Genomic DNA, 25,078 nt, shown 5'->3' with positions numbered 1-25,078 from the left:
TGAGAGACCAATGCCAATGATAGTTTAATGAAGTTTAAGGGAGGCACTAAGAGTGATTTTAAACACAAAGGGAAGGAATGGAAAGATAGTTCACAGGAGGCTGAGATTAAATAATAGAAAGTCTTTCAGGGCCTGAGTATCCACGTCAAGTAGTAGAGGAAGAAGACTGATTCAAGAGACTAGGGGCAAAATGGAATTGGTTTCTTTTTCAATATTAAAAGAAGAAAAGAAAGTGAAGAAGGAGGAGAGAAAATCTATGATATTTCCTTACTCAAATACAAAGACAACATTTTGTATGTGTGTGTTATTATCTCATTTATTTTCTTTTATACAACCATCAATATCTTTTTTTTAACATCTTTATTGGAGTATAATTGCTTTACAATGGTGTGTCAGTTTCCGCTCCACAAAAAAGCGAATCAGCTACACACACACACACATCCCCACATCATTGTATGCGTATACTACATTTTGTTTATCCATTCATCCATCAATGTACATTTGGGTTGTTTCTACCTTTTGGTTATTATGAATAATATTGTCATGAACATTAGTGTACAAATATCTGTTCAAGTCCCTGTTTTAAATTCCTTTGTATATAAACCTAGGAGTGGAATTGTTAGGTCATATAGTAGTTCTGTTTAAACTACTGAGAAAGTGTCAAGCTGTTTTCCGCAATGGCTGTACCATTTTAGATTCCCACCAGCAAAACACAAGAGCTCCAATGACTGCACATCTATGCCAAAAATATGTTCCAATTTATTGATTATATACATCGCAGTAGGTGTGAATTGTTATCTTTTTTTTTATTAGTTTCTGCTTTATAACAAAGTGAATCAGTCATACATATACATCTGTTCCCACATCCCTTCCCTCATGCATCTCCTTCCCTCCTACCCTCCCCATCCCACCCCTCCAGGCGGTCACAAAGCACCGAGCTGAACTCCCTGTGCTCTGCGGCTGCTTCCCACTATCTATCTACCTTACGTTTGGTAGTGTATATATGTCCATGCCTCTCTTTCGCTTTGTCACAGCTTACACTTCCCCCACCCCATATCCTCAAGTCCATTCTCAAGGAGGTCTGTGTCTTTATTCCCGTTTTACCCCTAGGTTCTTCATGACATTTTTTTAAAATTCCGTATATATGTGTTAGCATACGGTATTTGTCTTTCTCTTTCTGACTTACTTCACTTTGTATGACAGACTCTAGGTCCTTCCAACTCATGACAAATAGCTCAGTTTCGTTTCTTTTTATGGCTGAGTAATATTCCATTTTATATATGTGCCACATCTTCTTTATCCATTCATCCGATGATGGACACTTAGGTTGTTTCCAGCTCCGAGCTATTGTGAATAGAGCTGCAATGAACATTTTGGTACATGCCTCTTTTTGAATTATGGTTTTCTCGGGGTATATGCCTAGTAGTGGGATTGCTGGGTCATATGGTAGTTCTATTTTTAGTTTTTTAAGGAACCTCCATACTGTTCTCCATAGTGGCTGTACCAATTCACATTCCCACCAGCAGTGCAAGAGTGTTCCCTTTTCTCCACACCCTCTCCAGCATTTATTGTTTCTAGATTTCTTGATGATGGCCATTCTGACTGGTGTGAGATGATATCTCATTGTAGTTTTGATTTGCATTTCTCTAATGATTAATGATGTTGAGCATTCTTTCATGTGTTTGTTGGCCGTCTGTATATCTTCTTTGGAGAAATGCCTATATAAGTCTTCTTCCCAGTTTTGGATTGGGTTGTTTGTTTTTTTGCTATTGAGCTGCATGAGCTGTTTATAAATTTTGGAGATTAATCCTTTGTCAGTTGCTTCATTTGCAAATATTTTCTCCCATTCTGAGGGTTGTCATTTGGGCTTGTTTATGGTTTCCTTTGCTGTGCAAAAGCTTTGAAGTTTCATTAGGTCCCATGTGTTTATCTTTGTTTTTATTTCCATTTATCTAGGAGGTGGGTCCAAAAGGATCTTGCTGTGATTTAAGTCATAGAGTGTTCTACCTATGTTTTCCTCTAAGAGTTTGATAGTTTCTGTTGTTACATTTAAGTCTTTAATCCATTTTGAGCTTATTTTTGTGTATGGTGTTAGGGAGTGATATAATCTCAAACTTTTACATGTCCCTGTCCAGTTTTCCCAGCACCACTTATTGAAGAGACTGTCCTTTCTCCACTGTACATTCCTGCCTCCTTTATCAAAGATAAGTTGACCATATGTGCGTGGGTTTATATCTGGGCTTTCTATCCTGATCCACTGATCTATCTTTCTGTTTTTATGCCAGTACCACACTCTCTTAATTACTGTAGCTTTGTAGTATAGTCTGAAGTCAGGGAGCCTGATACCTCCAGTTCCGTTTTTCGTTCTCAAGATTGCTTTGGCTATTCGGGGTCTTTTGTTTTTCCAAACAAATTTTGAAATTTTTTGTTCTAGTTCTGTGAAAAATGCCAGTGGTAGTTTGATAGGGATTGCATTGAATCTGTAGATTGCTTTGGGTAGTAGAGTCATTTTCAAAATATTGATTCTTCCAATCCAGGAGCATGGTATATCTCTCCATCTATTTGTATCATCTTTAATTTCTTTCATCAGTGTCTTATAATTTTCTGCATACAGGTCTTTTGTCTCCTTAGGTAGGTTTATTCCTAGATATTTTATTCTTTTTGTTGCAATGGTAAATGGGAGAGTTTTCTTGATTTCATTTTCAGATTTTTCATCATTAGTGTACAGGAATGCCAGAGATTTCTGTACATTAATTTTGTATCCTGCTACTTTACCAAATTCATTGATTAGCTCTAGTAGTTTTTGGTAGCATCTTTAGGGTTCTCTATGTATAGTATCATGTCATCTGCAAACAGTGACAGCTTTACTTTTTCTTTTCCAATTTGGATTCCTTTTATTTCCTTTTCTTCTCTGACTGCTGTGGCTAAAACTTCCAAAACTATGTTGAATAAGAGTGGTGAGAGTGGGTAGCCTTGTCTTGTTCCTGATCTTAGTGGAAATGGTTTCAGTTTTTCACCATTGAGGACAATGTTGGCTGTGGGTTTGTCATATGTGGCCTTTATTATGTTGAGGAACGCTCCCTCTATGCCTACTTTCTGCAGGGTTTTTATCATAAATGGGTGTTTTATTTTGTCGAAAGCTTTCTCTGCATCTATTGAGATGATCATATGGTTTTTCTCCTTCAACTTGTTAATATGGTGTATCACATTGATTGATTTGTGTATATTGAAGAATCCTTGCATTCCTGGAATAAACCCCACTTCATCATGGAGTATGATCCTTTTAATGTGCTGTTGGATTCTGTTTGCTAGTATTTTGTTGAGGATTTTTGCATCTAAGGTCATCAGTGATATTGGCCTGTAGTTTTCTTTCTTTGTGACATCCTTGCCTGGTTTTGGTATCAAGGTGATGGTAGCCTCGTAGAATGAGTTTGGGAGTGTTCCTTCCTCTGAAATTGTTTGGAAGAGTTTGAGAAGGATGGGTGTTAGCTCTTCTCTAAATGTTTGATAGAATTCGCCTGTGAAGCCATCTGGTCCTGGGCTTTTGTTTGATGGAAGATTTTTAATCACAGTTTCAATTTCAGTGCTTGTGATTGGTCTCTTCATATTTTCTATTACTTCCTGAGTCAGTCTTGGCAGGTTGTGCATTTCTAAGAATTTGTCCATTTCTTCCAGGTTGTCCATTTTATTGGCATAGAGTTGCTTGTACTAATCTCTCATGATCTTTTTTTTTTTTTTTTTTTTTTTTTTTTTTTTTTTTTTTGCTGTACGCGGGCCTCTCACTGCTGTGGCCCCTCCCGTTGCGGAGCACAGGCTCCGGACACACAGGCCCCGCGGCCATGGCTCGCGGGCCCAGCCGCTCCGCGGCACGTGGGATCCTCCGGGATCGGGGCACGAACCCGCGCCCCCTGCATCGGCAGGCGGACTCTCAACCACTGCACCACCAGGGAGGCCCTCTCATGATCTTTTGTATTTCTGCAGTGTCAGTTGTTACTTCTCCTTTTTCATTTCTAATTCTATTGATTTGAGTCTTCTCCCTTCTTTTCTTGATGAGTCTGGCTAATGGTTTGTCAATTTTGTTTATCTTCTCAAAGAACCAGCTTTTCGTTTGGTGGATCTTTGCTATCGTTTCCTTCATTTCTTTTTCATTTATTTCTGATCTGATTTTTATGATTTCTTTCCTTCTGCTAACTTTGGGGGTTTTTTGTTCTTCTTTCTCTAATTGCTTTAGGTGCAGGGTCAGGTTGTTTACTCGAGATGTTTCCTGTTTCTTAAGGTGGGATTGTATTGCTATATACTTCCCCCTTAGAACTGCTTTTGCTATGTCCCATAGGTTTTGGGTTGTCGTGTCTCCATTGTCATTTGTTTCTAGGTATTTTTTAATTTCCTCTTTGATTTCTTCAGTGATCACTTCGTTATTGAGTAGTGTATTGTTTAGCCTCCATGTGTTTGTATTTTTTACAGATCTTTTCCTGTAATTGATTCTAGTCTCATAGCATTGTGGTCGGAAAAGATACTTGATACAATTTCAATTTTCTTAAATTTACCAAGGCTTGATTTGTGACCCAAGATATGATCTATCCTGGAGAATGTTCCATGAGCACTTGAGAAAAATGTGTATTCTGTTGTTTTTGGATGGAATGTCCTATAAATATCAACTAAGTCCATCTTGTTTAATGTATCATTTAAAACTTTTGTTTCCTTATTTATTTTCATTTTGGATGATCTGTCCATTGGTGAAAGTGGGGTGTTAAAGTCCCCTACTATGATTGTGTTACTGTCGATTTCCCCTTTTATGGCTGTTAGTATTTGCCTTATGTATTGAGGTGATCCTATGTTGGGTGCATAAATATTTACAATTGTTATATCTTCTTCTTGGATTGATCCCTTTATCGTTATGTAGTGTCCTTCTTTTTCTCTTCTAATAGTCTTTATTTTAAAGTCTATTTTGTCTGATATAAGAATTGCTACTCCAGCTTTCTTTTGATTTCCATTTGCATGGAATATCTTTTTCCATCCCCTTCCTTTCAACCTGTATGTGTCTCTAGGTCTGAAGTGGGTGTCTTTTAGATAGCATATATATGGGTCTTGTTTTTGTATCCATTCAGCCACTCTGTGTCTTTTGGTGGGAGCATTTAGTCCCTTTACATTTAAGGTAATTATTGATATGTATGTTCCTATTCCCATTTCCTTAATTGCTTTGGCTTCATTATTGTAGGTGTTTTCCTTTTGTTGTGTTTCTTGCCTAGAGAAGTTCCTTTAGCATTTGTTGTAAAGCTGGTTTGGTGGTGCTGAACTCTCTAGGCTTTTGCTTGTCTGTAAAGGTTTTAATTTCTCCATCAAATCTGAATGAGATCCTTCCTGGGTAGAGTAATCTTGGTTGCAGGTTTCTCTCCTTCATCACTTTAATTATGTCCTGCCACTCCCTTCTGGCTTGTAGAGTTTCTGCTGAGAGATCAGCTGTGATCCTGATGGGGATTCCCTTGTGTGTTATTTGTTGTTTTTCCCTTGCTGCTTTCAATATGTTTTCTTTGTGTTTAATTTTTGACAGTTTGATTAATATGTGTCTTGGCGTATTTCTCCTTGGATTTATTCTGTATGGGACTCTTTGTGCCTCCTGGACTTGATTAACTATTTCTTTTCCCATATTAGGGAAGTTTTCAACTATAATCTCTTCAAATATTTTCTCAGTCCCTTTCTTTTTCTCTTCGTCTTCTGGAACCCCTATAATTCGAATGTTGGTGCGTTTAATGTTGTCCCAGAGGTCTCTGAGACTGTCCTCTGTTCTTTTCATTCTTTTTTCTTTATTTTGATCTGCATCAGTTATTTCCACTATTTTATCTTCCACCTCACTTATCCGTTCTTCTGCCTCAGTTATTCTGCTATTGATCCCATCTAGAGTATTTTTCATTTCATTTATTGTGTTTTTAATCGATGCTTGATTGATCTTTAGTTCTTGTAGGTCCTTCTTAACTGTCTCTTGCATTTTGTCTATTCTATTTCCAAGATTATGGATCTTGGAAATAGAATCTTGGATCAGCTTTACTATCATTTTTCTGAATTCATTTTCAGGTAGACTGCCTATTACCTCTTCATTTTTTAGGTCTGGTAGGTTTTTATCTTGCTCCTTCACCTGCTGTGAGTTTTTCTGTCTTCTCATTTTGCTTATGTTACTGTGTTTGGGGTCTCCTTTTTGCAGGCTGCAGATTCGTAGTTCCCGTTGTTTTTGGTGTCTGTCCCCAGTGGCTAAGGTTGTTTCAGTAGGTTGTGTAGGCTTCCTGGTGGGGGGGACTAATTCCTGTGTTCTGCTGGTTGAGGCTCGATCTTGTCTTTCTGGTGGACAGGTCCACGTCTGGTGGTGTGTTTTGGGGTGCCTATGGCCTTATTATGTTTTTAGGTAGCCTCTCTGCTAATTGGTGGGGTTATGTTACTGTCTTGCTAGTTGCTTGGCATAGGGTGACCAGCACTGTAGCTTGCTAGTCGTTGACTGAAGCTGGGTGCTGGTGTTGGGATGGAGATCTCTGGGAGATTTTCACTGCTTGATATTATGTGGAGCTGGGAGGTCTCTTGTGGACCCGTGTCCTGAAGTTGGCTCTCCCACTTCAGAGGCACAGCACTGACTCCTGGCTGCAGCACCAAGAGCCTTTCATCCACCGATAGAACCCTGGGACATATGATGGAAGGAAAGCTATACAGAGAGAATCTTACACAGAAGATTACACATACACATTCACAAAAAGAGAGCAGGGGGAAAAATCAAAAATCTTGCTCTCCAAGTCCACCTCCTCAATTTGCGATAATTCGTTGTAAAAAGAGGAAAAGGGCGAGAAGTCTGAAATCTTGCTCTCTAAGTCCACCTCCTTAATTTGGGATAATTCGTTGTAAAAAGAGGAAAAAGTGGGGAAAGTCTTAAATCTTGTCCTCAAAGTCCACTTCCTCAATTTGGGATGATTCACTGTCCATTCATGCACTCCACAGATGCAGGGCACATCAAATGGACCGTGGAGCTTTAATCCGCTGCCTCCGAGGCTGCACAGAGAGATTTCCGTGTCTCTGCTCTCACAGCTCCTGGGTCTCAGCCTTGGACCTGGCCACGCCTCTGTGCGTAGGTCGCCGGAGGGCGTCCGTTCTTCGCTCAGACAGGACGGGTTTAAAGGAGCCACTGATTCGGGGGCTCTGGCTCACTCAGGCAGAGGGGAGGGAGGGGCGTGCAGTGTGGGGCGGGCCTGCGGCAGCAGAGGCCGTCGTGATGTTGCAGCAGCCCGTGGCACTCCGTGCGCTTTCCCGGGAAAGCCGTCCCCGGGTCCCGGGACCCCGGCAGTGGTGGGGTGCCCAGGCCCCCCAGAAGGCGGGGCGGACAGTGACCCGCGCTCGCACACAGGCCCCGCGGTGGCGGCAGCGGCGGCGGCGGCGGTGGCGGTGGCGGCCCCAGCGTCCCACGCCTGTCACCGAGGTCCGCGCCTTACCCATGGCTCGCGCCTGTCTCTGGCGCTTCCCCAAGCAGCCCTCTTAATGCCCTCTCCTCGCGCACCAGGAAACAAAAGGGAAAAAATTCTCTTGCCTTCTAGGCAGCTCCAGACCCTTTCCCCAGACTCCCCCAGGGCTAGCCATGGTGCACTAACCCCTTCAGGCTCTCTTCCTGCTGCCAACCCCAGTCCTCTCCCTGCGCTCCGACTGAAAGGTGATACCCGAGCCTCAGCTCCCAGCCCCGCCCACCCCGGCGGCTGAGCAGACAAGCCTCTCGGGCTGGTGTGTGCCTGAGGGCACCGCTCCTCTGTGCCAGAATCTCTCCGGTTTGCCCTCCACACCCCTGTTGCTGTTCTCTCCTCTGCTACTCCGAAGCTTTCCCTCTCCGCCACCTGCAGTCTGCGCCCGCGATAGGGGCTTGTAGTGTGTAGAAACCTTCCCTCCTTCACGGCTCCCTCCCACTGGTGCAGGTCCCGTCCCTATCCTATTGTCTCTGTTTATTCTTTTTTTCTTTTGCCCTACCCAGGTATGTGGGGAGTTTCTTGCCTTTTGGGGGGTCTGAGGTCTTCTGTCAGTGTTCAGTAGGTGTTCTGTAGGAGTTGTTCCACGTGTAGATGAATTTCTGATGTATCTGTGGGGAGGAAGGTGATCTCCGCGTCTTACTCTTCCGCCATCTTCCTCCGGGGGTCCAACACCATCTTTCTTAAACTCTTCCAAAAAACTGCATTCCTGATTGGAAGACCACGATTTCTAAACTGGGTCAAATTGCTTGAAAATTTCCACATGCAAGCCTCCAAACAGCCAAACCCACTCACTCCAGGGCCTTCCGCTGACACAGTCCCTTGAAAAGTGCCCAGACTTTCTCGTGAATTGTTATCTTATTGTGGTTTTGATTTGCACTTCCCTCATGACTAATGATATTGAGCACATTTTCATGCATTTAATAGCTCTTTGTGTATCTTCTTTGGACAAATACCTAATGAAATATTTTGCCCATTTTGAATTATATTGTTTTGTTGTTGTTGAGTTGTAGGACTTATTTATACATTCTGGATATTAATCCCTTTCAGATATATAATTTGCAATCTTTTCCCCATTCTGTGGGTTACCTTTTCATTCTGTTGATTGTGTCCCCAGATGAATAAAAGTATAATTTCAATGAAGTCTAATTTATCTATTTTTGTCTTCTGTTTCCTATACTTTTGATATCATATCCAAAAAATTGTCAAATCCAATGTTATGAAAATTTTCCTATGTTTTCTTCTAAGATTTTTATCATTTTAGCTCTTAAGTTTAGGTCATTGATCCATTCTGTGTTGATTCTTATATATGATATAAGATAAGGGTCCAATTTTATTCTTAAGCATTAGATATTCAGTTTCCCAACACCATGTTTTACAAAGATATTCCTTTTCCCATTGAATGGTCTTGCTACCCTTCTTGAAAATCAATTGATCATATATGTGAAAGTTTATTTCTGGGCTCTCTATTTTAGTTATGAGTCCTGTATGGGGATGTGAGTACATTTAAAAGAGCTTCTACCCTTAAGGAACTTATAATTTCATTTGATGGTTAAAACTTATTTGCATATAAATATTTCAATATAACATAAATGAAGGAGCATAGAAAATGGGAGCCACAGTGAACTAAAGGAGGAAATTTTGACAAGGATGATAAGAAATTAGAAGAGAAGGCCAGGATTAACCAGGCCTTTACAAATACAAAGAAGTAGCCAAGGCTGAGAAAAGGAGAGAAGGCTGCTCAGGAATATGGAGAATGAGAATTAGAGCAAGAAGATTCATAGCAGCTTTTTGTTATGGGAAATAAGGAAATAGTCTCTGTAGTCAACTTAGAGTGAATAGTATGTTCTATTTCAGTCAAGGTATATAGAGGGTTAAAGAAAACTCACGCTTTTGGTCCCTGCAAATGAGTAACCTACCTTCTTCCAATCTATAAACTGCTTCATTTTTTTGGTTTGCATAGATATATCTTTTTTTAAGTCCTCCATTAACAATTACCAATCCTTTTCATAATGATCTCCCTAGATGCCCACTTCCTACAGGTGAAGGTATTTCAGAGCATTTTACAGTTCTCCCTGTAGCCACAAATGGAAGAAAGACATTTCTTGGAGCTTGGTACTTTGAATTGTCTATCTTTGTCAGATTTGGTTTATAAGAGCTGTGAAGGAGAAAATGTCAATGGTTTCAAGTGTTCAAAATAAATAAATCATATACATGGATAAAACAGTTTCTTAATATTACAAAAAATATCTTTACTCAGAGGATATTTTGCTTCTCTAACCTGCAGATTTGAACAAAGGGATTTTAAATTTTATTGTTGATGTTGTCTTGCCACAGAAACCTTTTCATTTTAATTATTCCCATAGTGTCTAATGATGGGACTTTAACAGAAAGTAAACACAGTAATGCTTACCGACATATAAACATTGGGTGATTTCTTGGAACTCATACTAATTTGGGGAGAAATCATTACCTTTTGTTAATTCTCTGATACTCTCATTTGGAGACAAATGACATATTGAATTACAGCATAAAGAGAAATGTAACATCTTAACCAGTAAAACTATTTGGAAATGTTTATCAATATCTCCTATTTCCAGTCTTAACTATTTCAATAAAACATTTAGCTTTATGTTAACCTTGTGAGAAAGAGAATAGCCATATTTTCTTTGCCTTCGAAAATCAGTTAAGGGTTGATGGAATAGGTTAGAAAACTTTACAGAAATAAACTGGAACAACATTAGGCACATCTTATGAAAACCATAGCCAATAAACTAGCCAATTTTTAGATTTTTTTCCTACCAAGTGCGAGCAAAAGACTATAATACTTTTAATAGCTTATTTTCAATAAATAAAAAAAATTAGATGTCAGAGATGGCAGTGAATCAGGTGACTATGAAAACAACCCAGATATAAAAGCATAATTTTTGAGTGATAATCATGAGGGCGCTAAAACTTAAAAAAAAGAAACCAACTTTGAAAAAGCAAATGAGTTTTGTATTGACATTGTCTATTTAAAGTCCAGTTGCACCCCTATAGGAATTCACCTTTTAGTGAGTTTTTACATTTGAAGGGAATGGCAGGTGTGAAAAGTCCCTGCCCCTCTAATGTAGGCAATAAAGAACCACAGCTGCTGGAGTGGCCAGTCTCAGCCACAGAAGTCTTTTTTTTTTTCTCTGTTTCTTGCCGATACACTCATTGTCAGAATGGCAATGACCCAGCAATAGGGGTTAATCTACATCAAAGCCAGGTGTTCTGTTCACAAATATACATGATGCAAGGTGAGTTTTTTTTTAACTTTATATTTTATACTGGAGTATATTTGATTAACAATGTTGTGTTAGTTTCAGGTGTACAGCAAAGTGACAGTTATACATATACACGTATCTATTATTTTTCAAATTCTTTTCCCATTTAGGTTGTTACATTATACTGATCAGAGTTCCCTGTGCTGTACAGTAGGTCCTTTTTAGTTATTCATTTTAAATAAAGCAGTGTGTATGATACAAGGTTTTGAGTGTCCCCAACCTAATACTTGGTGAAAATATATGGAAACCTTTATTCACCATCATATAGCAAGAGGTAGGGATATTAGAAGTGGGGTCTAAACCGGGGGGAGGGTGTTCCATAAAAATAATTTTATGACCTGAGGAGTAGGGATTTTATCTTCATTAATTATACAAAGAGACACCCTTTTCCTGCAAAGCCTCAATTTATTTTGCAGGAAAAGAGCATTTAAAGGGTAGTGGTCTGATCCATCTCTCTCACATTTTAGACCTTTAATAGCAGCCTCCAAGCTTTGCCTTACTGGAACCAGCAACCACAGAGACTATTGGGTGTGTTAGAATTGCTATATATAGCTCATGTCATTTACGTGTGTTTTGTTTGTCAATTTCTTGCAAATAGTGGATGGACAGTTGCCTTTTGCCACAATAACCAAGCATAATGTTTTCTCTGCCTATCACATGATGGAGTGACACAAAAACATTTTTCCATCTTTTTTTTGGTGTTGTTTTCTGCTAAGGTCAATACAGAAAAATAAATAAGTAAAATGGAGAGTGATAGTGTCCCATAAGGGAAGAAACCAAGTAACTTGAGCCCCTGATTTTCTTCCAGATGCCATAACCACTGTTGCTACCTAAGATTGCCCCTGGCTCCCTGGCCAGCAGGGCTAGAGACCTGAGGTGTCAAGTCAGAGGAATGTATTTATAGTCTTACTAACTGGGTCACCTGAGACTGATCTGAAGGGATCATTTTTAGAATAGAGCCAGGAAAACCCTAGGAAAGGCTAAGTTTTATGGACTGAATGTGTGTTTCTCCTAAATAAAATTCATACACTGAAATACTAATTCCAATGTAATGATATTAAAGGGTGAGACATTCAGGAGGTGATTAAGTCATGAAAGTGAAGCCCTCATGAATAGAATTATTGCCCTTATAAAAGAGACCAGAGAGCTCTCTTGCCACTTCTGCCATGTGAGGACACAGCAAGAAGATGGCTTTCTATGAATCAGGACAGGGACATTCACCAGACACTGACTCTGCCAGCACTTTGATCTTGGATTTCTCAGCCTCCAAAACTATAAGAAATTAATGTTTGTTGTTTAAGCCACCCAGTCTATGGTATTTTTATTACAGCAGCCTGAAGGGAACAGCACACCAAGTAAAAAGCATGAAGAGGTCTTTAGCAGGCTATGAAGAGAACAGCAGCAGATATCATAGCTTCAGTGGCAGGTTTCACCTATATATGTTAGAATGAGGGATGTGTAGGACAAACTTTACCCCTCTAACTAAGAAGCTGCCAGGAAATAGGTGACCACTGTATTGCAGTAACAATTGTTTATTGTTTAAACATGGTTCCCTCCTCGTTTTATTATTTTCCATCACCATTCCCAGGCTTCTGACCCCAGAGAGACAGATGCTTTTTTCTTTTCGGGAGAGTGAAATAAGGGAGTATAGAAAACTGAGTTGTTTTTTTTTATCTTTAATAATGTTATAGGTCCTACTTGAAAAATGGGTTTTATCTTCCAAGGCTTCTAGTCAGGGCTAGTCTCATATAAGCAGCTACATACAAGTTCTGAATGGTGAAAGATCAGAAAGACTCTTTAGCCTCAAAATACAGGCTGAAACTGTATGAGAGATGTGTAATGCCATTCTAGAGATTATTTATTTATCTGATTATTTCATAGGATTGTCATTTTATTTCTGCTAAATAGAAACATTGAAAACAAAAACAACAAAAAAGATATACCGTCACAAGTTTTATGCCAAATAAAATCAACGCCAAATAGCAGGAAAGGGAAACACTCAATATAAATCAATAAATTAAGTGTAAGTATAAAACAGGAAAAATCCCACTGCATGATCTTTATTTTTCTCATTTACCTTTCACTTTCTTATAAGACTAGTAAAAACTTAATCACAGATCAACACTGGTCTATGGAAAAATATATTTCTCATTTCTCTCTCTCTCATAATATATATATATATATGTGTGTGTGTGTGTGTGTGTGTGTGTGTGTGTGTGTTTGCATGTAGACATGTACATATATATGCTTATATTTGTACTTATATATACATATATATCTATATATGCATATAAAATGGAAATATTTCCCATAATTTACAAATACATATGTGAGTTAGTATAAATGATCTAGACTTCGTACTGATGAATCATTTATTTATGCAATCATGGCCTGGGATTGAAACAATGTCTTCTAATATTCTAAATATGAATGAAAGTGTAGAGAGATATTTGGAGTAAAATAGAGTGATATATATTAGAAATGAAGCAAGATTCACTATAAAAATCTCTTTTCTCTGTCTCTTATTGTTGTGCTGGGCTTGACTGGGCTGAAGAACTTGCAGAATTTAGGATATTTATATTTTGATTTTAAAACGAATCATATTTAGTATAGAAATTTTGCAAAATGTAGAAAAGCCTCAAATGGGAAAAAGAACTCATAATTCTACCACCCTGAGATGACCACTTAACAGGTTTGGTATATTTCTATTTTCTTCAAATCTATTTAGCATAGTATTGTACATACTGTGCATACTATATTAGTTCTTATTTTTATCAGTTAGTACTTATTTTTTATTTTTTAAATATAAACATGTATATGTTTAATAAAATCATTAATATTATATTAACTTATTTATAGATTATTTATTTATATATTTAAAATAAAAATATTTTATTATATGGATGTACTATAATTTACTTTAATAAATTTCCATTGCTAGAAAAATAACTTGCTTATGATCTTTTGTTATTATAAATACTGCTGCATTGAATAGATTTGTGTTTAAAGTTTGATTATATTTGTTATTATTTTCTTAGGCTTGATTTCCCAAAGTGAAATTACTTCAGTTGAAAACTATAAACACTGTTTAGTCCCTTAGTAAATGTTGCCAATTTGTCTTAAAATGGTTTTAGCTTATCTTAACTTCATACAGAGCTAAAGAAGGCTGTATCTGAGCAGAAGAGCTCAGAAACATTGTAATGATTCTTGGGCACGTCTCCCATTTCTATAGAAAGCCAGAGTATTAGAATCTATATGTTTGTCACAGAGATGAATAATTTCATAAGAGGAACTTAGACTCCCTCTTTATATAAAGGATACAGTTGTAATGAAAGTTTCTTATTGTAAAGTACTTCCAAACATGCGTGAAGGATAGCTTTCTACTCCATGTGGTGAACAGTTAGTTGTATTTACTGGTGAGGTTCAGTTGCATTTCAGTAACAGTTTTCCCCTTTGTTCACCTATACAGTTGTTTTTGATGCTGAACAGCAGACATATGTAGTAGTTGTTCTGATCATTTGCATGCTTTGTGACTAAAAAGAAATGATAGTGATGTTTAAAATATCGGAACTGTACATCTGATGATGAGTGCTATCCTTCAAATAATTTAAATTGGCAGATTACACATATAATCCAATTATGCTATCAATACTCTGAAAATTGGTGGAAATCCTATATTTGAAAGGCTTTCAGAGCCATGTCAAAACTCCATGTTCTAATATTCAAATACCTTTGTAAACTATTTTTAATTCATCTATCTAAACTTAGTTTCTATAAGCTAGGTTATGACAAACAATACCAAAATCTCAATGGCTGAAACTAACAAAAGTATATTACAAAATCTAATGTGGTCTTGGACATCTTTTCAGGATAACTCTACTCCCTGTGATGGCTTAGTTATATAAGATGCTTTGGTTTTGTGGCACCACTTTCTCATTACTAAGCTTCAGGGTTTAAATCAGCAGGGGAAGAGAGTTAGAAATGTATGCCTGCTTGTAAATATTTCTGCCTGCAAATAACTCATTGCCCTTATCTCATCTTTCACTAGCTGTACCTAAGTTCTAGGATGCAAAGAGATTCAATACTCCCATGTAACCAAAAAGAAAGAACTGGAAGTATTGGTAAGCACTAGTATTTTCTACCATAACTTATCTCCTGCTCCTTTCCTACACATAAGACATACATAACTTTCAATGAAGACATTTTTGGTATTTACAGTGTAATTTTTAATTTGGCAAGACTGTTGCATGCATTGTAGAATGTCCCCAATTCTGAGACAATCAAAATTGCTCAGATTCATTTCTAATCATCACAGCAGTACTGCCATGCTTGAGGTCCATTAATCTGGACCATTCTTAATCATTAACATATACGCCATGTTTTTCTTTCTGTATGCTTTTCTCATATTTAAAATTCCTGCCTTTTCATGTCCACCTATAAAAACACCACCAGTCTTCAATACTTCAACTTAAATGTTATACTTTACAGGTTCTTACTTATTATCTTCAGCTAGAAATTCTCTCTTCTCCTTCGGAATTCATCTTCAAAAACTTAATATGTCATACCTTATATTATTCTTATTAGAATCAACTTTGTAGAGTAGAAGGAACAAAAATTTTGAAGCCAGAAGGCCTGGATCTGAATTCTGGCTCTATTGTTTACTGTGTGACTGCATGCAAGTTATATAACCTCTCTGGACTTTTTTTCCCCCCTCATTTATGAAAAAAGGGACAAAATAATTATCTTAGTTTGTTCAGACTGTTATGATAAAAGGCCACAGACTAGGTAGCTTATAAACTACAGAAGTTTATTTCTCACAGATCTGGAGGCTGGAATGCCAACATAAAGTCACCTGATGATTCAGTGTCTAGTGAGGATCTATTTTCTGACTCACAGATGGTGCTTTCTTGCTGTGTCCTCACAAGGCAGAAGGGGCAGGGATCACTCTGGAGAGTTTTTATAAAGCACTAATTTCATTCATGAGAGTTCCAGGCTCATGACTAAAGCATCTCCTAAAGGCCTCACTTGCTGGCACCATCACCTTTGAGGGTTAGGATTTCAAAACATTAATATTGGAGTGACACAAATATTCAGACCATAGCAATTATATATTTATATAATTTTTGTGAATTAAATAACATATAGAGACCCACAAAACCTGGTTGGTACAAAGGAAACACTCAGGAAATGGTACTTGGATTTCATCTTTTAGTCTTACTCCATAGATTGTGACCCCAAAAGAGAAGCTCATAGAATAGGGAGTTAGAAGCAATTTGACCTCAGTTATATCTTATTTCTCTTACTTATCTCTAATTTTTTTACTTCATCCATTTACAACTATGGCAACACATTACAGTCACTTGAGGTTATTAAAAATTCTTCTGTCAATAACTTGGCTGCACCTCAGACTAATAAGTCATCATTTATAGGAGTGAGACTCAGTATTTTTAAAGCTTTCCACGTAATTTAATTGCATAGCCAGAGTTAAGAACTCTCTATATTATCTAGAACAGAGTTTTTCATACATATCAAATACTCAGTAAATACATGATTAATGAAACTAGTTTTAATCACACTGATCTGCTAGCCATGTCGCTGTAATTTAAAATTTTATTTGTTAGCCTAAAGTAATATTAGCCAATTTATTCAGTATTGTAGTAACCTATTTCTTTTTCTTTTTTTACATCTTTATTGGAGTATAATTGCTTTAAAATGATACATTAGTTTCTGCTTTATAACAAAGTGAATCAGCTATATATATATACATATATCACAATATCTCCTCCCTCTTGCATCACCCTCCCAACCTCCCTCTCCCACCCCACTAGGTGGTCACAAAGCACCGAGATGATCTCCTACTTCTATGCATCTGCTTTCCATTACATATCTATTTTACATTTGGTAGTATATATAAGTCCATGCCACCCAATCAATTCGTCCCAGCTTACCCTTCCACTTCCCCGTGTCCTCAAGTCCATTCTCAGCATCTGTGTCTTTATTCCTGTCCTGCCCCTAGGTTTTTCAGAATCATTCTTTATTATTTTTTTTAGATTCCATATATATGTGTTAGCATACTGTATTTATTTGTTTCTCTTTCTAACTTACTTCACACTGTATGATAGACTCTAGGTCCATCCACCTCATTACAAATAATTCAATTTCATCTCTTTTTATGGTTGAGTTATATTCCATTGTATTAATGTGTCACATCCTCTTTATCTATTAATCTGTCGATGGACACTCAGGATACTTCCATGTCCTGGCTATTGTAAATAGAGCTGCAATGGACATTGTGGTACATGACTATTTTTGAATTGCGGTTTACTCAGAGTATATGCCCAGTAGTGGGATTGCTGAGTCATACAGTAGTTTTCTTTTTAGTTTTTTAAGGAACCTCCATACTGTTCTCGATAGTGGCTCTGTCAATTTACATTCCCACCAACAGTGCAAGAGGTTTCCCTTTTCTTCACACCCTCTCTGGCATTTAGTGTTTGTAGAAGTTTTGATGATGGCCATTCTGACTGGTGTGAAGTGACACATCATTGTACTTTTGATTAACATTTCTCTAATGATTACTGATGTTGAGCATCCTTTCATGTGATTGTTGACAATCTATATCTTCTTTTGATAGATGTCTATTTAGGTCTCCTGCTCATTTTTGGACTGGGTTGTTTGTTTTCTTGATATTGAGCTTCATATGCTGCTTGTAAATTTTGGAGTTTAATACTTTCACAGTGGCTTCATTTGCAAATATTTTCTCCCATTCTGAGGGTTGTCTTTTCATCTTGTTTGTGGTTTCCTTTGCTGTGCAAAAGCTTTGAAGTTTCATTAGGTCCCATTTGTTTATTTTTGTTTTTATTTCCATTTCTCTGGGAGGTGTGCCAAAAAGGATGTTGCTGTGATTTATGTCATAGAGTGTTCTGTCTATGTTTTCCTCTAAGAGTTTAAAAGTTTCTGTCCTTACATTTAGGTCTTTTATCCATTTTGAGCTTATTTTTGTGTATGGTGTTAGGGAGTGTTCTAATCTCATACTTTTACATGTCCCTGTCCAGTTTTCCCAGCACCACTTATTGAAGAGGTTGTCATTTCTCCACTGTATATTCCTGCCTCCTTTATCAAAACTAAGGTGATATGTCATTGGGTTTATCTCTGGGATTTCTATCTTGTTCCATTGATCTATATTTCTGTTTTTGTGCCAGTACCATACTGTCTTGATTACTGTAGCTTTGTAGTATAGCCTAAAGTCAGGGAGCTTGATTCCTCCAGCTCTGTTTTTTGTTCTCAAGATTGCTTTGGCTATTCGCGGTCTTTTGTGTTGCCATAAAAATTGTGATTTTTTTTTTGTTCTAGTTCTGTGAAACATGCCAGTGGTAGTTTGATAGGGATTGCATTGAATCTGTAGATTGCTTTGGGTAGTATAGTCATTTTCACAATGTTGATTCTTTCAATCCAAAAACATGGTATATCTCTCCATCTGTTTGTATCATCTTTAGTTTCTTTCTTCAGTGTCTTATACTTTTCTGCATACAGGTCTTTTATCTCCTTAGGTGGGTTTATTCTTAGGTATTTTATTCCTTTTGTTGCAATGATAAATGGGAGAGTTTCTTAATTTCTCTTTCAATTATTTCATCATTAGTGTATAGGAATACAAGAGAGTTCTGTGCATTAATTTTGTATCCTGTTACTTTAAAAAAAATCATTGCTTAGCTCTAGTAGTTTTCTGGTAGCATCTATAGGATTCTCTATGTATAGTCATGTCCTCTGCAAACAGTGACAGATTTACTTCTTTTCTGATTTGGATTACTTTTATTTCTTTTCCTTCTCTAATCACTGTGGCTAAAATTTCCAAAACTATTTTGAATAATAGTGGTGAGAGTGGGCAACATTGTCTTCTTCCTGATCTTAGAGGAAATGTTTCAGTTGTTCACCATTGATAACGATGTCGTTTGTGGGTCTGTTATATATGGCCTTTATTATGTTGAGTTAGGTTCCCTCTATGCCTACTTTCTTGATGGCTTTTACCATAAATGTATATTGAATTTTCGAAGCTTTTTCTACATCTTTTGAGATGATCATATTTTTTTTCCTTCAATTTGTTAATATGTTTTATCACACTGATTGATTTGCGTATATTTAAGAATCCTTGCATGCCTGGGATAAACCTCATTTTATCATGATGTATGATCGTTTTACTGTGCTGTTGGATTCTGTTTGCTAGTATTTTTTGGTGGATTTTTGCATCTCTATTCATCAATGATATTGGTCTATAGTTTTCTTTCTTTGTGACATCCTTGTCTGGTTTTGGTATCAGGGTGATGGTTCCCTCGTAGATTGAGTTTGGGAATGTTCCTCTCTCTGCTGTATTTTGGAAGAGTTTGAGAAAGTATGCATTAGCTTTTCTCTAAATATTTGATAGAATTCACCTGTGAAGCCATATGGTCCTAGGATTTTGTTTGTTGCTAGATTTTTAATCACAGTTTCAATTTCAGTGTTTGTGATTTTTTGTTTATATTTTATATTTCATTTCTTCCTGGTTCAGTCATGGAAGGTTGTGGTTTTCTAAGAATTTATCCAGTTCTTCCAGCTTGCCCATTTTACTGGCAGACAGTTGCTTGTAGTAATCTCTCATGATCCTTTTTATTTCTGCAGGGTCAGTTGTTACTTCTCCTTTTTCATTTCTAATACTATTGATTTGAGTCTTCTCCCTTTTATCTTGATGAGTCTGGCTGACAGTTTATCAAATTTGTTTATCTTCACAAAGAACAAGCTTTTAGTTTTATTGATCTTTGTTATTGTTTCCTTCATTTCTTTTTCATTTATTTCTGATCTCATGTTTATGATTTTTTTCCTTCTGGTAACTTTGTGATTTTTTGTTCTTCTTTCTCTAAATGCTTTATGTGTAAGTTTAGGTTGTTTAACTGAGATGTTTCTTGTTTACTGATGTAAGTTTGTATTACCATAAACTTCCCTCTTAGAAATGCTTTTGCTGAATCCCATAGGTTTTGGGTCATCATGTTTCTTTGCCATTTGTTTCTAGGTATTTTTCAATTTCCTCCTTGATTTCTTCAGTAATCTCTTGGTTATTAAGTAGTGTATTGTTTAGCCTCCATGTGTTTGTATTTTTTACAGATTTTCTCATGTAACTGAAATTTAGACTCATAGCATTGTGGTCGGAAAAGATCCTTGATACAATTTCGATTCTCTTTAATTTACCAAGGTTGGATTTGTGACCCAGCATATGATCTATCCTGGAGACTATTCCATGAGCACTTGAGAAGAAAGTGTATTCTGTTGTTTTTGGATGGAATGCCCTATAAATATCAATTAAGTCCATCTTCTTTAATGTATCTTTTTAACCTTGTGTTTTCTTATATTTTTCATTTTGTATGATCTGTCCATTGGTGAAACTGGGGTGTTAACATCCCCTACTATGATTGTGTTACTTTTGATTTCCCTTTTTATGGCTATTTGCTTATGCCTTATTTATTGATTTGCTCCTATATTGGCTGCATAAATAGTTACAATTGTTATATCTTCTTATTGGATTGATCCCTTGAGCATTATGTAGTGTCCTTCTTTGGCTCTTGTAATAGTCTTTATTTTAAAGTTTATTGTTTCCTGATATGAGAATTGCTCCTCCAGGTTTCTTTTGATTTCCATTTCCATGGAATATCTATTTCCATCCCCTCAATTTCAGTCTTTAAGTATCCCTAGGTCTGACGTGGGTGTCTTGCAGACAGCATATATATGGATCTTCTCTTTGTATCCATTCAGCCAGTCTATGTCTTTTGGTTGGAGCATTTAATCCATTTATATTTAAGGTAATTATCAATATGTATATTCCTATTACCATTTTCTTAATTGTTTTGAGTTTGCTATGGTAGGTCTTTTCCTTCTCTTGTGTTTCCTGCCTAGAGAAGTTCCTTTAACATTTGTTGTAAAGCTGATTTGGTGGTGCTGAATTCTCTTAAATTTGCTTGTCTGTAAAGGTTTTAATTTCTCTGTCAAATCTGAATGAGTTCCTTCCTGGGTAGAGTAATCATGGTTTTAGGTTTTTCCCTTTCATCACTTTAAAACTGTCTTGTCACTCCCTTCTGGCTTGTAGATTTTCTGCTGAAAGTTCTGCTGTTAACCTTACAGGGATTCCCTTGTATGTTGTTTGTTGTTTTCCCTTGCTGCTTTTAATATTTTTTCTTTATATTTAACTTTTGATAGTTTGATTAATATGTGTCTTGGCGTTTTTCTCCTTGGATTTATCCTATGTGGGACTCTCTGCATTTCCTGGACTTGATTGACCATTTACTTTCCCATGATAGGGAAATTTTCAACTATAGTCTCTTGAAATAATTTCCCAGTCCAAGATTTTTTTTACTCTTCTTCTGTTACACCTATAATTCTAATGTTGGTGTGTTTAATGTTGTAACAGAGGTCTCTAAGACTGTCCCCCATTCTTTTCATTCTTTTTTCTTTATTCTGCCCTGCAGTAGTTATTTTCACTATTTTATATTCCAGGTCACTTGTCGGTTCTTCTGCCTCAGTTAGTCTGCTATTGATTCCTTTTAGAGAATTTTTAATTTCATTTATTATGTTTTTCATCATTCATTTTTGCTCTTTAGTTCTTCTAGTTCCTTGTTAAGGACCATTTTATTTCCAAGATTTTGGATCCCCTTTACTATCATTACTCTGAATTCTTTTTCAGCTAGACTGCCTCTTTCCTCTTCATTTGTTTGGTCTTTTGGGTTTTTGCCTTGCTCCTTCATCTGCTGTGTGTTTCTGTGTCTTCTCACTTGCTTAGCTTACTGTGTTTGGGGTCTCCTTTTCGCAGGTTGCCTGTTTGTAATTCCCTTTGTTTGGTGGCTGCCCCCAGTGACTAATATTTGTCTATTGGGTTGTGTAGGCTTCCTGGTGGATGGGATTTGTCACCTGTGTTCTGGTGGATGAGGCTGAATCTTGTCTTTCTGTTGGGGAGGACTGTGTCTGATGATTTGTTTGGGGGTTACTGTGACCTTATTATGATTTTAATCAGTCTCTCTGCTAATGGGTGGGGTTGTGTTCCTGTCTTGATAGTTGTTTGGTATAAGGTGCTCAGCACTGTAGCTTGCTGGCTGTTGAGTGGAGCTGGGTCTTAGCATTGAGATGGAGATCTCTGGAAGAGCTTTCCCCTTTGATATTATGTGGAGCTGGGAGGACTCTGGTGTAACAATGTCCTGAACTCTGCTCTTCTACCTCAGAGGCACTGACCTGACACCCAGCCAGAGCAGCATGACCCTGTCAGCCACACGGCTCAGAAGAAAAAGGAGAAAGAAAGAAAGAAAGAAAGAAAAATAAATAAAAGAAATAATGTTTTTTAATTAAAAATATTAAAAAGATTAAATTTTTTTAAAAAAATTAAAAACTAATATTAAAAAATAAACTTTTTAAACATCTTTATTGGAGTATAATTGCTTTACAATGGTGTGTTAGTTTCTGCTTTATAACAAAGTGAATCATTTATACATATACATATGTTCCCGTATCTCTTCACTCTTGCATCTCCCTCCATCCCACCCTCCCTATCCCACCCCTCTAGGTCGTCACAAAGCACCGAGCTGATCTCCCTGTGCTATGTGGCTGCTTCCCACTAGCTATCTATTTTACGTTTGGTAAGAAAGGAAGAAGAGAGCAGTCAAACTAAAAAACAAATCCACCAATTATTATAAGTGTTAAAAAACAATATTAAAGAAATAACAGACAAACTGAACCATAGGATAAATGGTAAATGCAAAGCTAAACAAACAAAATCACACAAAGAAGCATATACATACACACTCACAAAAAGAGAAAAAGGTAAAAAAAATATATACCTTTTGGGAATTCTGAGGTCTTCTGCCAGTGTTCAGTAGGTGTTTTGTAGTAGCTGTTCCACATGTAGATGTATTTCTGATATATCTCTGGGGAGGAAGGTGATCTCCACGTCTTACTCTTCCTCCATCTTGAAGGTCTTCTCCTGTAGTAATCTTCTTTATATTTTGAGGGTAATTTAATTAAAAGTGAAGTTCATCCTCAAAAGATTATTATTTGTCACCACTAAGAATACTGAAAATAATGTTACTCACTCCCAGAGGTGTTTTTCAAAGGGGAGGAATGTGTAAAACATTTCTGAGCAATGGCAGCCTTATTAGATCTCTGTGAATAGCTTCCCAAATAAGTTAATCTGGGTGCATAGACAAGTTTTAATTTATATGTTTATATACGACATTTTGAGTAATGAAGACTTTCATGTTGATTGAGTATTTTACTCATTTTAAACCCAAGGATTTGGGCTTCCCTGGTGGTGTAGTGGTTAAGAATCCGCCTGCCAATACAGGAGACACAGGTTCAAGCCCTTGTCTGGGAAGATACCACATGCTGCAGAACATCTAATACCGTGAGCCACAACTACTGATCCTGTGGTCTAGATCTGGTGAGCCACAACTACTGAGCCCATGTGCCACAACTACTGAAGCCCATGCACCTAGAACCCATGCTCCACAACAAGAGAAGCCACGAAAATTAGAAGCCCACACACCACAATTAAGAGTAGCCCCAGCTTTCTGCAACTAGAGAAAAGGCCACATGTAACAACGAAGACCCAACTCAGCCAAAAATAATAAATAAATAAATAAATAAAATATTTTTTTTAAAAAGAAGTCTATCGTGTCTTCTCTATGACACTTACAAATAGTAATGTATATTTGTTTTCTGCAGTTATTTTCTCCTTCCAAGGCTTCTCCAATATATATTTCCCAAAAACCTGAGAAATGGGTGAAAGATACCTGGATTATAAAATATGAATTGGGATCATGAGCAAGAAATCATTTAATTTTTCACTTATATCATGTTCTATCTCTAAACACTATTCAATTATGTCACTATATATTTACACAAGTTAATGCATTACAATTTTCATGAATTACTTTCAATCAATTAAAAGTATTAGCATAGTGGTAGCTGTTATTTTTTAGGACTTTAAAAATTCATAGCAGGAAGGGAGAGTGGGGTGGGAGGGAGATGCACGAGGGAGGACATATGGGGATATATGGATATGTATAGCTGATTCACTTTGTTATAAAGCAGGAACTAACACACCATTGTAAAGCAATTATACTCCAATAAAGATGTTAAAAAATGCATAGCAGTAAATTCACAAGACACAGTTAACAATTTAATATCTGACAATATTGTAGAGAGAAGGTATTTGAGGCAGTGAGTATAGTACTTATATAAAGTATTTATTTTAATGTTATATTGAGTTATAATAAGTATATTTATCTTTATTATATAAAACTTGATCTGATACTGAACAAAATTGAGAATGACTTCTGTTTCTTTACCACAGTTTTTCATTTACTTTAGAAGAACCTTTTCTTGTGATCTTGATTTTGTAAGTTTAATGTTAAGAATGGATTTTCTATCCTATCAGAACCACGTGAAAATAATATGAAATGGAAAGACTAGCTAGGGTGTAGAGAAGAGGAATGAATAAGATGATAAATCGGTGTTCACTACTATTCAGGCTATAGCTAACATACAGTTTCTTTCTACTCAGTTGTTTATGTCTATCTTTCATCAATTTTTCTTCCCTCCCTCTTAACTTTAAAACTACTGGGAACATAGGCTGACAAGGTATTTAAGTCATCTGTAATGCCAATAATCTATGTAAAATAAATTGTCCTAAATAGCCTAAGGATTTTAATCATTTATCATATTTCTGTAAGTTTTCTTTATTTGCCCACATTTATAATAAACCCTAAGACTTGAGGTTAAAGTCACATTCTCCCCTAGTTGTGTCTAGCTACCTATTATGATCCACTAATTACTACTGAGGGGTTAAAACTTATGACAATCCCAATGTCAGAATGAATTCCTTCTAACACTTAGCACTTTAACCTTATCTTCAGTTATTATCACAAAGTAATAAATTCCTGTTTTTGGTAGCACAGTTAGACATTAAAGATAGATATCTAATAATATGGCTGTCTGGCATTATTTCGTGCTTTCATCAAGGTTTAAATTCACTCTCAGCCTCACAGGTTTTTGGAGAAACTACCAGCTGATTACCAAAGCCACTTATTCTTCTTCTGGGCACGCAGACTAAGTGTCTCAGCTTCTTTGCAGATTAGATGTAACTATGTGGTGGATTTTTAGTCAATGGAATAAGAGCAGAAGTTGTGCTATTTTCTGGTAAGGTTTATAAGTAGTGAGTACACCTTCCCCACAACTTTCTCTTCTTTAAACTAAATGCAGATGACAATAAAACTTTAG

Source organism: Mesoplodon densirostris, chromosome X (assembly GCF_025265405.1).
Source record: "Mesoplodon densirostris isolate mMesDen1 chromosome X, mMesDen1 primary haplotype, whole genome shotgun sequence".
NCBI lineage: Eukaryota > Metazoa > Chordata > Mammalia > Artiodactyla > Ziphiidae > Mesoplodon > Mesoplodon densirostris.
Note: the sequence above shows the minus strand (reverse complement) of the source record.